Raw genomic sequence first — 14,568 nt, forward strand, 5'->3', positions numbered from 1 at the left:
CTATGCAGAGTGTAACGGGAATGATGACACAGGTCCCCAATTTTTTTTGTTCTTCCTGAGACTTAAATGCTAATATATTATTCCCATGTATTTTGTCCTGCTGAAGCCGAATCAGCAACCCGTTTTACTTCAACACGTCTGGATTTAGAAATAACCATTAAAAACACTTGAAAAACTTCTAAAAACGATAAAATCATTTTCCCCTACAAATTCCAATGCCCCCCCTCTCCACCCACCCAAAATAATTAGTCACGAATCAAGTAACACGGTAGTGTTACGCGGCAAGTAATTAAAAGACAGCGTGACACTACCTACTTTTCTGCCAAGATTGAACCAAACTATACCTATGGGTATTTTCGATTGATATATCTGGTAATTGGTTTATCCCCCAAAAAAACACTTTCGTGTAAAAAAAAGACGGCAAGTAATTGAAAGTGATTCCACTGAATAAAATAACCTATAAGACCAAACATTTTTTAAACTCAAATGTTACTTTAAAAATTTCTAGGTAAATATATTTCCACACATCAAACATCAATACTTTTACAATAAAAAATAATACATTAAAAACAAAATATTGCAGAAAAAGAATTTTAGACAAAAATATCTGAAAAAATACTTTACAGTTAAATATTTCAGAAAAGCAAGTAGTTCTTCTAGTTGCTTAATAAATATATCTGGCAACATAAAGCATGAAGATCAAATAAATTAGGCAAGTAAGTCAATCAATCGGCAACATAAAGTATTGAGATCACATAAATTCAGGCAAGTAAATGAATGAATAATTAATTATTATATAATTTTTGTATACGTACACAGTGGGAAGTTGAATCGTGTGTGGTTTCAACTACAGTGTAGTATATCATTTTCCAAGTTAAATTACAGAGTGAAGCTAGCTGAACCACCCACGATTCAATTTCCTACTGTGTACTACTTTCCCGAACGGGCCAAATGTGTACTGTAGATGATAGTTCAAAGTGCAACTGATGAAGACTCAAATATACTTTACACTTTTCGGCCCGTCCGGGCAAGTAGTACACAGTAGGAAATTGAATCGTGGGTGGTTCAGCTAGCTTCACTCTGTAATTTAACTTGGAAAATGATATACTACACTGTAGTTGAAACCACACACAATTCAACTTCCCACTGTGTACGTATACAAAAATTATATAATAATTAATTATTCATTCATTTACTTGCCTGAATTTATGTGATCTCAATACTTTATGTTGCCGATTGATTGACTTACTTGCCTAATTTATTTGATCTTCATGCTTTATGTTGCCAGATATATTTATTAAGCAACTAGAAGAACTACTTCCCTTTCTGAAATATTTAACTGTAAAGCATTTTTTCAGATATTTTTGTCTAAAATTCTTTTTCTGCAATATTTTGTTTTTAATGTATTATTTTTTATTGTAAAAGTATTGATGTTTGATGTGTGGAAATATATTTACCTAGAAATTTTTAAAGTAACATTTGAGTTTAAAAAATGTTTGGTCTTATAGGTTATTTTGTTCAGTGGAATCACTTTCAATTACTTGCCGTCTTTTTTTTACACGAAAGTGTTTTTTTGGGGGATCTCAGAGCTTTTTGTAATGTGACAAAGATACATCTTAAGAATTTCATTATGCAAATAATACAAAATGTAGTGAAACTCTTAAAGAAAGAATGTGTATTCTAATAATTAAATTTTATTGGACGGGAATATAAATTGAAATATATAAATAATTATATTGTTAACAATAATCAATTTTATTTAACAATATTAAAAAAGGAAAAGTACAACATTTTAAATAATATATTGAAGAATTACATATGAACTCGTTATAAATAGTTTTGATGAAGAAAGATACAATAATTTTCTACACAAAAAATTTGTATTACGAGATTTTATTTGAAACTGTGCGATACTCAGTGAGAAAATAATTTAATAATGATAGAAACGCATTGTGGAAATCATATCATTTTTAAATAGTTTACTCACTAGATATATTGCAGCCGAAGGCGCTATAATTGCGGCCAATATTTAGTGAAATGGCGTTTTAAACGCAGCCGTGGTGCTAATATTGTTGAACATGTTAAGATGTTTTTAACCATGATAACAACTTTCAACATTTATAAAAGCAGCCGTTAGAGATACGAATAAGGTAATATTGAATTAATTAAATTTCCTCAAAGAATATGATAAACGTGCCTTTTGAATTTCTGGGCCATGTTTTCTTTTGAACGATATGATCGTTCGCATATATCCATGATTTATCCTTACGTATCATAGACGTATAATGACCAGTTGCAGCATCCTTGCCGTCATGGAAAATCGCACAATTTGCTTTATAAACTTTATCAACCATTTCTAATTTCTCAATAGGTATACCTTTAATATTTCAGTTTTTAAGAACAATCCAATCTTTAACGTATTCTATATTTTCAGTTTTGGTATTATATAATGATAATTCAACAATCAGAACTTTGTTAGTAACTATACTAGCAATTTTTTGCTGAAGTTCTAAAGAGCTCATGCAATTACTGCACAAAGAATTCAATAGTTTTTTTCCACTTAGGGAAGTTGCTCTGAATTATTTCTTTCATGTGCTCCAAGAATTACTTTTGCATAATTTTTTGGGAATTAACAAACTCTGCATACCATCAAATAGCGTAAATAATAAAATATTATTATAAGATTGGGTAATATCTGTATGACAACATGAAGTACTACATTTGTCCGTTTTTGTTAGATAATGTTGCACAACGCGATTCAAGCAACTTAATTTATCACACAGAGCAGTGATTAAATCACCAGCATCATACTGCCGCTTTCCAACAAATTGGATTTCAGCATATTGTCTAATATCAATATTCTCTAAAGGTTTATCAAGTTTTTGTAAGCAAAAATAAAAGATTTTAGAGCATTGTCTGCTCCTATACGAAATAGTACACTTCTAATTTAATAACAATTTACAATGCATTGTATAACTGCATTTGCGTATGAAGAAATATAATCACGTTTCATTATTCCTCTTATGTATTAATCAATAACATTTACATATACAGCAATTAATGACGAATTTAGATGATGAAAGTTCTACTTCTTACTACAACCTTCTATCCTCATTAAAATTAGTCACCAAAAATTTTCGTAAGTTATAATGTTTTATATGCTTATCTTTACGCAAATATGTGACAGCTTAGTCAATTTTCCACCATTGTAGATGCTGCTTCTTCTTTCTACGATAACCTGTAAATAAGATAAATTTATAATATAAAAAAATGCTATTTAAGAGAAAATTGGTTTGAATTAAAATTGGATACATATAATACAATATAATTTTCCTTTCAATTGTTACTTTGCTACTGAAACTTCATCTCAAACATAATAGTACCCAAGCTGACTATTTAAATATACATACACAACAAATAATGACAATTTTAAATGATGAAAGATCTATTTATTACTTAAACCTTGTATCTTCAATAATTATAGGCACCAACAGTTTACGTATGTTAAAATTTTTTTCTGCATACCTTTATGCAAATATTTGAGAGTTTACCCAATTTTCCACTATTCTAGATGCTCCTTCTTTCTGACATATCCTGTAAATAAGACAAATTTATTATATAAATAATGCTACTTAAGAGAAAATTGGTTTGAATTAAAATTGGATATGTACGTATTATACAATATAATTTTCCTTTTAATTGTTGCTTTGCTACATAAAGCTCATCTCAAACATAATATAATTGAATAATTTTATAATATCCACAAATGGCTCATACTCAACATACAGCTGCTGGATACAAATTATTTCTACTCTTTTTTTCCATTCGTATGCTTGTTGTTGCATTATTTAAGAATATATTGCCTGGCAATCATTTTATAAGAATATAATAAGAATACAAGAGGCTATGAACCGAAAATGTGATAATATTTAAATTTCCACTACCTGCAGGTCACAAATTAAATTGATATAAGTATCTCAATATTATTGTATTAGAGTTTATTGATAAGCACCATGTATCACTATATACCAAACAGAATTCTCCAAAATAATCGGAAATTAATACAAAAAAATATATCTGTAAAAACATGAATAATATGTATTTATATATTTTAATATTTTTGTCTTACAATTTTATAGATCTTACGCAGTGTAAAATACCAGGCCTCTTTTTAATCAAAATCTATATTTATCATCCTCCATAGCATTGTCTAATTGAATGATTTTCTAATATCCATAAATGGCTCATACTCTACATAATCATCCCGTTATCAAAATTGGCTCAAATGACGTAAAAATGACTGGATTTCTGGTCATAATGACTTCATCTCGACCAATCTTGCTACTGGGGCAGCTCCTGGATACCATTTGATAACTTCTATTTTATTTTCCCATTCCGATACTTGTTGTTGCATTATTGAAGAATATATTACCTGCCAATCATTTTATAAAAATATAATAACAATAGTTTAAAATATTAATTGTATATGACTGCATATAAGTATATAAAAGTACTTATATATAGATTCATTTTTTAAACATACCTACATACCAAGTTATGGCCAATTTAAATGATGAAAGATTTATTTTGTTAATACAACCTTCTAACCTCATTGAAATTAGTCACAAACCGTTGCTGTATGTCAAATTATTCTTTATGTCTACCTTTATATATTTATCATTCTCATCGATCTTCGATTATTCCAACTATTGCTTGCATATTTCCAAAACAATCTGCTATTTAGGAAACAATAATAATATTCACTAACATATATAACAGAAAGACTAAGACTGAATTAAATCTAAATATTAATTGTTAAATGTTATTTACCTTCTAATTTGTCCATCGTCATCCATTATATCTGATCTAAATCGAGTAAGTTTAAAGTATATGCTGGTATGTAACTGCGTATTTAAATATATAAAAATTTCTAGATTCAATTTTCAAACATACGTACAAACCAAGTTATGGCAAATTTAAATGAAGAAAGAAGATATATTTATTAATACAACCTTCTAACCTCATTAAAATTAGTCACAAAAGATCAATGTATGTTTAATTCTTGTTTCTGCATACCTTTATATATGTAATCTGTTCGATCTGCCATTCGTTCATCTGCTTTCTGCATTTTGCTAACACAATCTGTAATTTTGAAAACACATACTATAACAATAATATTGATAAACACATTTAATATTAAAACTGAGTAAATAAAAATCAGATATTGAAAAATGTTAGTTAACTTTTAATTTGTTCTTCAAGATGCATTGAAACTAACCTAAATAATCTGCGCGTATTAAGGGTTATAGACTATACCACAACTATTTTCCTTGTTTTGGCATCATTTTGTTACCAATTTCTTTATTAATTGGAATGTGATGAGCGTTTATAAACGCATTGTTTTCTATTAGTCACTCTATTTCCTGTAACGTATAAAACAAAGAAACCACAAAGTACCATTGCACAAATATTTAAATATTTGTTCTAACAAACAATACTTATCTAATTGATTTCTGAATCACTGCTATATAATTGATGCATCCAAATTTTAACTATGAATTCACGTGGAAAACTCACGTGCGAATCATACTAACAAAACGAACACTTCGATGGATACTACATATACGTCGCGCCTGCGTTGCGGCCATATTGGAATCTGTTGCACACCTATAGCACGAACACATTTGGACTATATCGGAAGAGTGGAAAATGTCGTTGATAGGCTTCTATTGTGAAAGAGTGAGACTTCCGAGCGAGACATCAATTTTCGGTCGGAAGAAGAAGAAAAGCTGAAACTAAAATAGCTGATCGTAATTGCTCAATCTTGATATCTCAGCATTGAGTGTACCGATTTAGACGTTTGTAGTCTCAGTCGAAAGCTTATAATCGATTTATATCATGAAAGTTTCATTAAAATTTTCATTAAATGAACCGATCGGAAAATATATCCATCGGAAGAATCGAGTGGTATAGTTTGGTTCAATCTTCGCGTAAAAGTAAGTAGTGTCGCGCGGCTCGTATTTTTTTAATTACTTGCCGCGTAACACTACCGTGTTACTTGATAAAATTCAGAGACAAAGATGTTAAAATATAAATACATACTTAAGTTTTTAAAGATATATTTTGTTGTATTAATTGCAGATATTTGGTGGAGAATTATGTTTAACTGGATGAAATATTAGGAGATGTAGATAATGGCTACAGGATCTTTGATAGTCCAGGTCAAATTGAACTGTACACACAAATGACAGTCATACGCCAACCGATTAACATGCTGCAAAATCTAAATTTTCATATATGTGGTGTATTTTTAAAAGATAATCTATTTATGATGGAGCTGTGTTTTTATCTGGCACTATGGCTGATCTTAGTGTTATGATAAATCTTAAAATACCTCATGTAAGAATTTAAAGCAAGGTAGATTTATTATCAAAGAATGCAAGAAAAATGTATGGTTACTTAGAGCCTAATCCATATTGTTTATTTGCAGATATGAGCAATGAATCTTGAAATGTAAAATATTTTTTGAAGTTGACAGAAGTTTTTTTAGGCTGTTTGAGGATTACAGCCTAGTTCGTTTTTATCGATTAAATGTCAAAGAGGAGGAATGTATAGCAGATATTAAACTTACAACAGTCGACATTATACAATATGGAGGAGATGCAGATGTTAAAACACAACACTTAGATGAACCTAATTAAAATGAGTGATAGTGCAAATTATTATAAAATTAATGTAACATTTTAAACAGTTTAATTATGCATTTTTTGATATTATTCAGACAAACTTGGAGATTAAAGCTAAATTATATAAAGAGCAAACTTAAAATTAATTGAAGCTCTCATGGTAAATTATGTAAATTTATTTTTACATAAACTTATCTTGCATGACAAAAAAGTGTTCAATTGATTTACCTAATTAATCTTTTTCACAGTAATAGATTAAATGCTAAAATTGCATTGTGCTATATAGTTCAGTATGAAATTCTTATAACAAAATTTTTTAACCTTATTGGACTTCAGGAGAACTACAACGAATAGATTAACAATGAGTACAAATCACTGTTATAGCAAAACTAAATATTTAAAGCTTAATGAGAATTAGTGGAAATTTTTTAAATGTACCTAAAATGGCCACTCATGAAAATCTGATAAAAATACATATTTTTCTTAACTATAATCCCCATGGAGGTACAAAGTACCTGGAGAGAGTATAAGTTTACGGGGTTGCCAGGTAAAAGGTGAGAGGAAAGAAGACTGGCTACCATTTTAGTACCTGTAGAAATGTAGCTATATATATTATTATATATATGTCATATTGTTAATCTAGAATATCGTGAACCAAGATAAATTAATAATACGGAGTGAATGTAGATGATTGGTGAATGGCGGGAAATAGGAATATTTACCAAATGCAAACTGATGCAACCTGTCCATTGAACTCATTAGAATGTAGTGTAATCTATAATGGGCTATTACCGTTATTATATAAACCTATTAAGGTATTTAAAGTATAATACTTTAAATAAATTAAAAAGAAAAAAACAATAATTTATATAAAAATACGTTATGGAAAATATTGCACATTCAAATTAGCACAAGAAGTTTATAAAAGTTTGATTGAATTTAATAATTGCATATAGAATAAATAAAAAGATATTAATGAAATTGCTCTCTCCAGGACTTTATACTGCCATGTTATTTGCACATCAGCACAGTAACAATAAAGTAAAAGTGTTAGGCTGTAGTATATACACATACTAAGTCCATACTGCATATTACGAAAAATATCCGTCAAAAATAAAGAAATTTATTATTAGAAAGTGTTGATGGCATGAATGCATCATATATCATCTAGACTCTACCAGAACTATATCCATTACCTTAATGTTACTGTATTGGTATAAATGGAGAAAATACTTGAATTTTAAAATACTTTTTCAATGAAACAATAAATAATCATAAAAAGTTTTCTTTTAATATTAAATTTTTCATTAACTTACAAAGAATCTCGGAGAATCATAATGTCAATAGTGTATTCTTATCCATCTATGAGTTTATTAATCTTAAATCTAAACATTACTACGGTAGAAATAATTTAATGTAAGCTTGCGTTACTGTATAATTTATGCTTTGAATTTTGTAAAAAGTGAATGCTTGTTTGCTGTTGAAGAGACAGAAGATTTCTTATATTCATAATAAACGGCATAATCAGCTCCGGATATTGATGTCATATTACCAGCTTTCCGTATAATCTAAAATGCATAAACGGTAATGTAATATATGAAATAAATATCCTATATTGAAATATAAATCAATAAATATCAAGTAACACGGTAGTGTTACGCGGCAAGTAATTTAAAGAGCCGCGCGACACTACCTACTTTTACGCCAAGTTTGGACTCACGATTTTTCCGATGGATATATTTTCCGATCGGTTCATTTAATGAAAATTTTGATGAAACTTTCATTATATAAATCGATTATAAGCTTTCGAATGAGACTACAAATGTGTAAATTGGTTCACTCAATGCTGAGATCTCACGATTACGTTCTACTAATAGCTCAAGTCATTTCATTTAGCGTTTCTTCTCTTCCCGACCAAGATTTTGGTGTCTCCATCGGACCTCTCACTCTTACACGTTTAAGCGTTATCTTCTGTCCTTTACTTTTGCTCTTTCGAATGTGTTGGTGCTATAGGTGTGAAACTGATTTCAATATGGCCGCAACGCAGGCGCGACGTATATGTAGTATCCATCGAAGTGTTCGTTTTGTTAGTATGATTCGCACGTGAGTTTTCCACGTGAATTCATAGTTAAAATTTGGATGCATCAATTATATGGCAGTGATTCAGAAATCAATTAGATAAGTATTGTTTGTTAGAACAAATATTTAAATATTTGAGCAATGGTACTTTGTGGTTTCTTTGTTTTATAGGTTACAGGAAATAGAGTGACTAATAGAAAACCATGCGTTTATAAACGCTCATCACATTCCAATTAATAAAGTAATTGGTAACAAAATGATGCCAAAACAAGGAAAATAGTTGTGGTATAGTCTATAACCCTTAATACGCAAATTGTTTAGGTTAGTTTCAATGCATCTTAAAGAACAAATTAAAAGTTAAATAACATTTTTCAATATCTGATTTTTATTTACTCAGTTTTAATATTAAATGTGTTAATCAATATTATTATTATAGTATGTGTTAGCAAAATGCAGAAAGCAGATAAACAAATGGCAGATCGAACAGCTTAAATATATAAAGGTATTCAGAAACAAGAATTAAACATACATTGATCTTTTGTGACTAATTTTAATGAGGTTAGAAGGTTGTATTAATAAATATATCTTCTTTCATCATTTAAATTTGCCATAACTTGGTTTGTAGGTATGTTTAAAAATGGAATCTAGATATTTTTATATATTTATATACGCAGTTTCATACCAGCATATACTTTAAACTTGCTCGATTTAGATCAGATATAATAGATTATGATGGACAAATTAGAAGGTAAATAACATTTAACAATTAATATTTAGATTTAATTCAGTCTTAGTCTTTCTGTTATATATGTTAGTGAATATTATTATTGTTTCCTAAATAGCAGATTGTTTTGGAAATATGCAGGAAATAGCTGGAATAATCGAAGATCGATGAGAATGATATTATATAAAGGTAGACAGAAAGAATAATTTGACATGCAGCAACTGTTTGTGACTAATTTCAATGAGGTTAGAAGGTTGTATTAACAAAATAAATCTTCTTTCATCATTTAAATTTGCCATAACTTGGTTTGTACGTATGTTTAAAAATTGAATCTATATATAAGTACTGTTATATACTTATATGCAGTCATATACCAACATTTTTTGAGCTATTGTTATCATATTCTTATAAAATGATTGGCAGCTAATATATTCTTCAAAAATACAACAACAAGTATCGGAATGGGAAAATAAAGTAGAAGTTATCAAATTGTATCCAGGAGCTGATTATGTAGAGTATGAGCCATTTATGGATATTAGAAAATCATTCAATTAGACAATGCTACGGAGGATGATAAATGAGGATTTCGACTAAAAAGAGGCCTGGTATTTCACACTGCGTAAGATCTATAAAATTGTAAGACAAAAATATTAAAATTTATAAATACATATTCATGTTTTTACAGATATATTTTTTTGTATTAATTTCAGATTATGTTGGAGAATTCTGTTTGGTATATGGTGATACATGATGCTTATCAATAAACTCTAATACAATAATATTGAGATACTTATTTCAATTTAATTTGTGACCTGCAGGTAGTGGAAATTTGAATATTATCACATTTTCGGTTAATAGCCTCTGGTATTGTTATTATATTCTTATAAAATGATTACCAGGCAATATATTCTTAAATAATGCAACAACAAGCTTCCGAATGGAAAAAAAGAGTAGAAATAATTTGTATCCAGCAGCTGTATGTTGAGTATGAGCCATTTGTGGATATTATAAAATTATTCAATTATATTATGTTTGAGATGAGCTTTATGTAGCAAAGCAACAATTAAAAGGAAAATTATATTGTATAATACGTACATATCCAATTTTAATTCAAACCAATTTTCTCTTAAGTAGCATTATTTATATAATAAATTTGTCTTATTTACAGGATATGTCAGAAAGAAGAAGGAGCATCTAGAATAGTGGAAAATTGGGTAAACTCTCAAATATTTGCGTAAAGGTAAGCATATAAAACATTTTAACATACGTAAACTGTTAATGCCTAATTGTTGAAGATACAAGGTTTAAGTAATAAGTAGATCTTTCATCATTTAAAATTGTCATTAATTGTTGTATATGTATATTTAAATAGTAAGTCTGGGAACTATTATGTACGACTTGAGCTTTTGGTAGCTAAGCAACAATTGAAAGAAAATTATATTGTTTATATTAATATGTATCCAAAATTAATCGAAACAAATTTTCTCTTAATTAGCATTGTTTATATTAAAATTTTGTTTTATTTACAGGTTATTTCAGAAAGAAGAAGGAGCATCTATAATAGGAGGAAATTGGCTAAGCAGTCACATGTTTGCGTAAAGATATGCAGATAAAACATTATAACTTATAAAAACTTTTGGTGACTAATGTTAATGAGGATAGAAAGTTGTTGTAATAAGCAGATCTTTCATCATTTTAATTTTTCATTAATCGATGTATATGTATATTTAAATAGTAAGCCTGGGAACTATTATGTATGACTTGCGCTATAAGTAGCAAAGCAACAATTGAAAGAAAATTATATTGTATAATATGTATCCAATACTTAACCAAACAAATTTTATCTTAATTAGCATTGTTTATATTATAATTTTGTTTTATTTACAGGTTAATTCGTAAATAAGAAGGAGCATCTAGAATAGTGGGAAATGGGCTAAGCAGTCACCTGTTTGCGTAAAGATATGCAGATGAAACATTATAACTTACGAAAATTTTTGGTGACTAATTTTAATGAGGATAGAAGGTTGTAGTAATAAGTAGAACTTTCATCATCTAAATTTTTCATTAATTGCTGTATATGTAAATGATATTGAATAATACATAAGAGGAATAATGAAACGTGATTATATTTCTTCATACGCAAATGCAGTTATACAATGCATTGTAAATTGTTATTCAATTAGAAGTACTATTTCGTATAGGAGCAGACAATGCTCTAAAATCTTTTACTCTTGCTTACAGAAACTATTGATAAATCTGTAAAAAATATTGATATTAGACAATATGCTGAAACCCAATTTGTTGGAAAGCGGCAGTATGATGCTGGTGATTTAATCACTGCTCTGTGTGATAAATTAAGTTGCTTGAATCGCGTAGTGCAACATTATCTAACAAAAACGGACAAATGTAGTACTCCATGTTGTCATACAGATATTACCCAAACTTGTAATAATATTTTATTACTTACGCTATTTGATGGTATGCAGAGTTTGTTAATTCCCAAAAAATTATGCAAAAGTAATTCTTGGAGCACACGAAAGAAATAATTCAGAGCAACTTCCCTAAGTGGAAAAAAAACTATTGAATTCTTTGTGCAGTAATTGCATGAGTTCTTTAGAACTTCAGCGAAAAATTGCTAGTACAGTTACTAACAAAGTTCTGATTGTTAAATTATCATTTTATAATACCAAAACTGAAAATATAGAAAACGTTAAAGATAGGATTGTTCTTAAAAACTGAAACATTAAAGGTATATCTATTGAGAAATTAGAAATGGGTGATAAAGTTTATAAAACGAATTGTGCGATTTTCCATGACGGCAAGGATGCTGCAACTGGTCATTATACATTTTTGATACGTAAGGATAAATCATGGATATATGCGAACGATCATATCGTTCAAAAGAAAACATGGCCCAGAAATTCAAAAGGTACGTTTATCATATTCTTTGAGGAAATTTAATTAATTCAATATTACGTTATTCGTATCTCTAACGGCTGCTTTTATAAATGTTGAAAGTTGTTATCATGGGTAAAAACATCTTAACATGTTCAACAATATTAGCACCACGGCTGCGTTTAAAACGCCATTTCACTAAATATTGGCCGCAATTATAGCGCCTTCGGCTGCAATATATCTAGTGAGTAAACTATTTAAAAATGATATGATTTCCACAATGCGTTTCTATCATTATTAAATTATTTTCTCACTGAGTATCGCACAGTTTCAAATAATATCTCGTAATACAAATTTTTTGTGTAGAAAATTATTGTATCTTTCTTCATCAAAACTATTTATAACGAGTTGATATGTAATTCTTCAATATATTATTTAAAATGTTGTACTTTTCCTTTTTTAATATTGTTAAATAAAATTGATTATAGTTAACAATATAATTATTTATATATTTCAATTTATATTCCCTTCCAATAAAATTTGTTTATTAGAATACACATTCTTTCTTTAAGAGTTTCACTACATTTTGTATTATTTGCATAAAGAAATTCTTAAGATGTATCTTTGTCACACATTACAAAAAGCTCTGAGATCCCAAAAAAAACACTTTCGTGTAAAAAACAACGGCAAGTAATTTGGTCCTTTCTCTCCACAAAAATTAAAATCCCAATAAAAATCCATAAAAAAAATTTTACACAAAATAAATCTCAAACAAAAATAGCGGCAACACAAAGAATTGAAATCACTTAAATTCGACAAGTAATCAAGCCGTAATATAAAGCACTGAGGTCGCATAATTTAGGCAACAAAAAAAATGTAAATAAATAATTAATTATTATATCATTTTTGTATACATACTACTTGCCAGGAGGGGCCAAATAGTGTTATGTATATTTAAATCCCACAAAAAACAAGCTTTGCTTGTAAAAAAAGGACGGCAAGTACATAAGTCGTATCTAGTATGATTAATATATAGTAATATAAAATATTTTAATTAAAAAAAAATAGTGAAATCCAAATGTTAGGCAAGTATAAATTTTTTCCATGGCGAAAATTGAAATTTAGAAAAAAGTAAATAGTAATACAAAAATTACTTGCCAGGCCCGTTGTATGCAATCGTATTAAATAGCCACATTTTTAACTTACGAGAAGCAATGCTTATATTGCAAGATAGCAACTTACACATGAATATTACGGGCCCGGCAAGTAATTTTTGTATTACTATTTACTTTTTTCTAAATTTCAATTTTCGCCATGGAAAAAATTTATACTTGCCTAACATTTGGATTTCACTATTTTTTTTTAATTAAAATATTTTATATTACTATATATTAATCATACTAGATACGACTTATGTACTTGCCGTCCTTTTTTTACAAGCAAAGCTTGTTTTTTGTGGGATCTTATAACGTTTTGTAAGAATATAGGAATTAAAACTAAAAATTGTTTTAACTAATTCAATCTAATAAAACATTTTCCAATGTTCTCATCGTTCCATAATGTAAAGCTTCAATTCGAGATATTAATTTATTAATCTATTAAATATAATACAAAATATTACAATGATGAGTTCTTATCATAATTACACTTTTAGAGGCATTTAACATAGGATTCAATGACTGTTTGAGTTATATTTTCAACATCATATACCCAATATCACATTAAAGCCTTTCACTTTCATAAATTTGTTTCTAAATTTACCTTTAAATCCACTTTTTTCTTAGGTGTTACTCTCACTATCATCTTTGCATTATGGCTCTTTCCCTGGTAAACTAGTGACATTTATATATTCTTTTCATTAATATAAACTGTAAAATATATACCAGTTAATGCAATGGAAGTCTATGTTTTTTAGGTATACTGCTTTCAGTTTCTTGAAGTTACACACTGTATGTTCTATTACATGTGAAATATTGAAATTATGAATTCCTTTCATATTTACACATTTACATGATTTTATTATAATTTTCATCAACTATGTTATTTCTAATTCCAAAGTTGTATGCCCAAAATCACCTGCAGGCACTTCACTCTCAAGGATTTTCTTATAAATTAACTCATATTTATCCATCACTTTTTTAGCTGTTAACCTCAACATCAACTTTGAATTATGGCACTTTCTCC

At 28.5% G+C, this 14,568-nt stretch overlaps 1 protein-coding gene and 1 pseudogene across 1 annotated transcript in view; one reads left to right on the forward strand and one right to left on the reverse strand.

Annotated features, from left to right (window-relative positions):
• The window catches only part of LOC136778035 (zwei Ig domain protein zig-8-like), an 845,250-nt gene that overhangs the window by 145,772 nt on the left and 684,910 nt on the right, over positions 1-14,568 (reverse strand). The window lies entirely within an intron of this gene.
• Positions 2,708-6,701, forward strand: LOC136777924 (GPN-loop GTPase 3 pseudogene; annotated as a pseudogene).

Source organism: Prorops nasuta, unplaced genomic scaffold (genome assembly GCF_024137725.1).
Source record: "Prorops nasuta isolate Cenicafe-Biocafe unplaced genomic scaffold, Cenicafe_Pnas_1.2 PNAS00013, whole genome shotgun sequence".
Taxonomy (NCBI): Eukaryota; Metazoa; Arthropoda; class Insecta; order Hymenoptera; family Bethylidae; genus Prorops; species Prorops nasuta.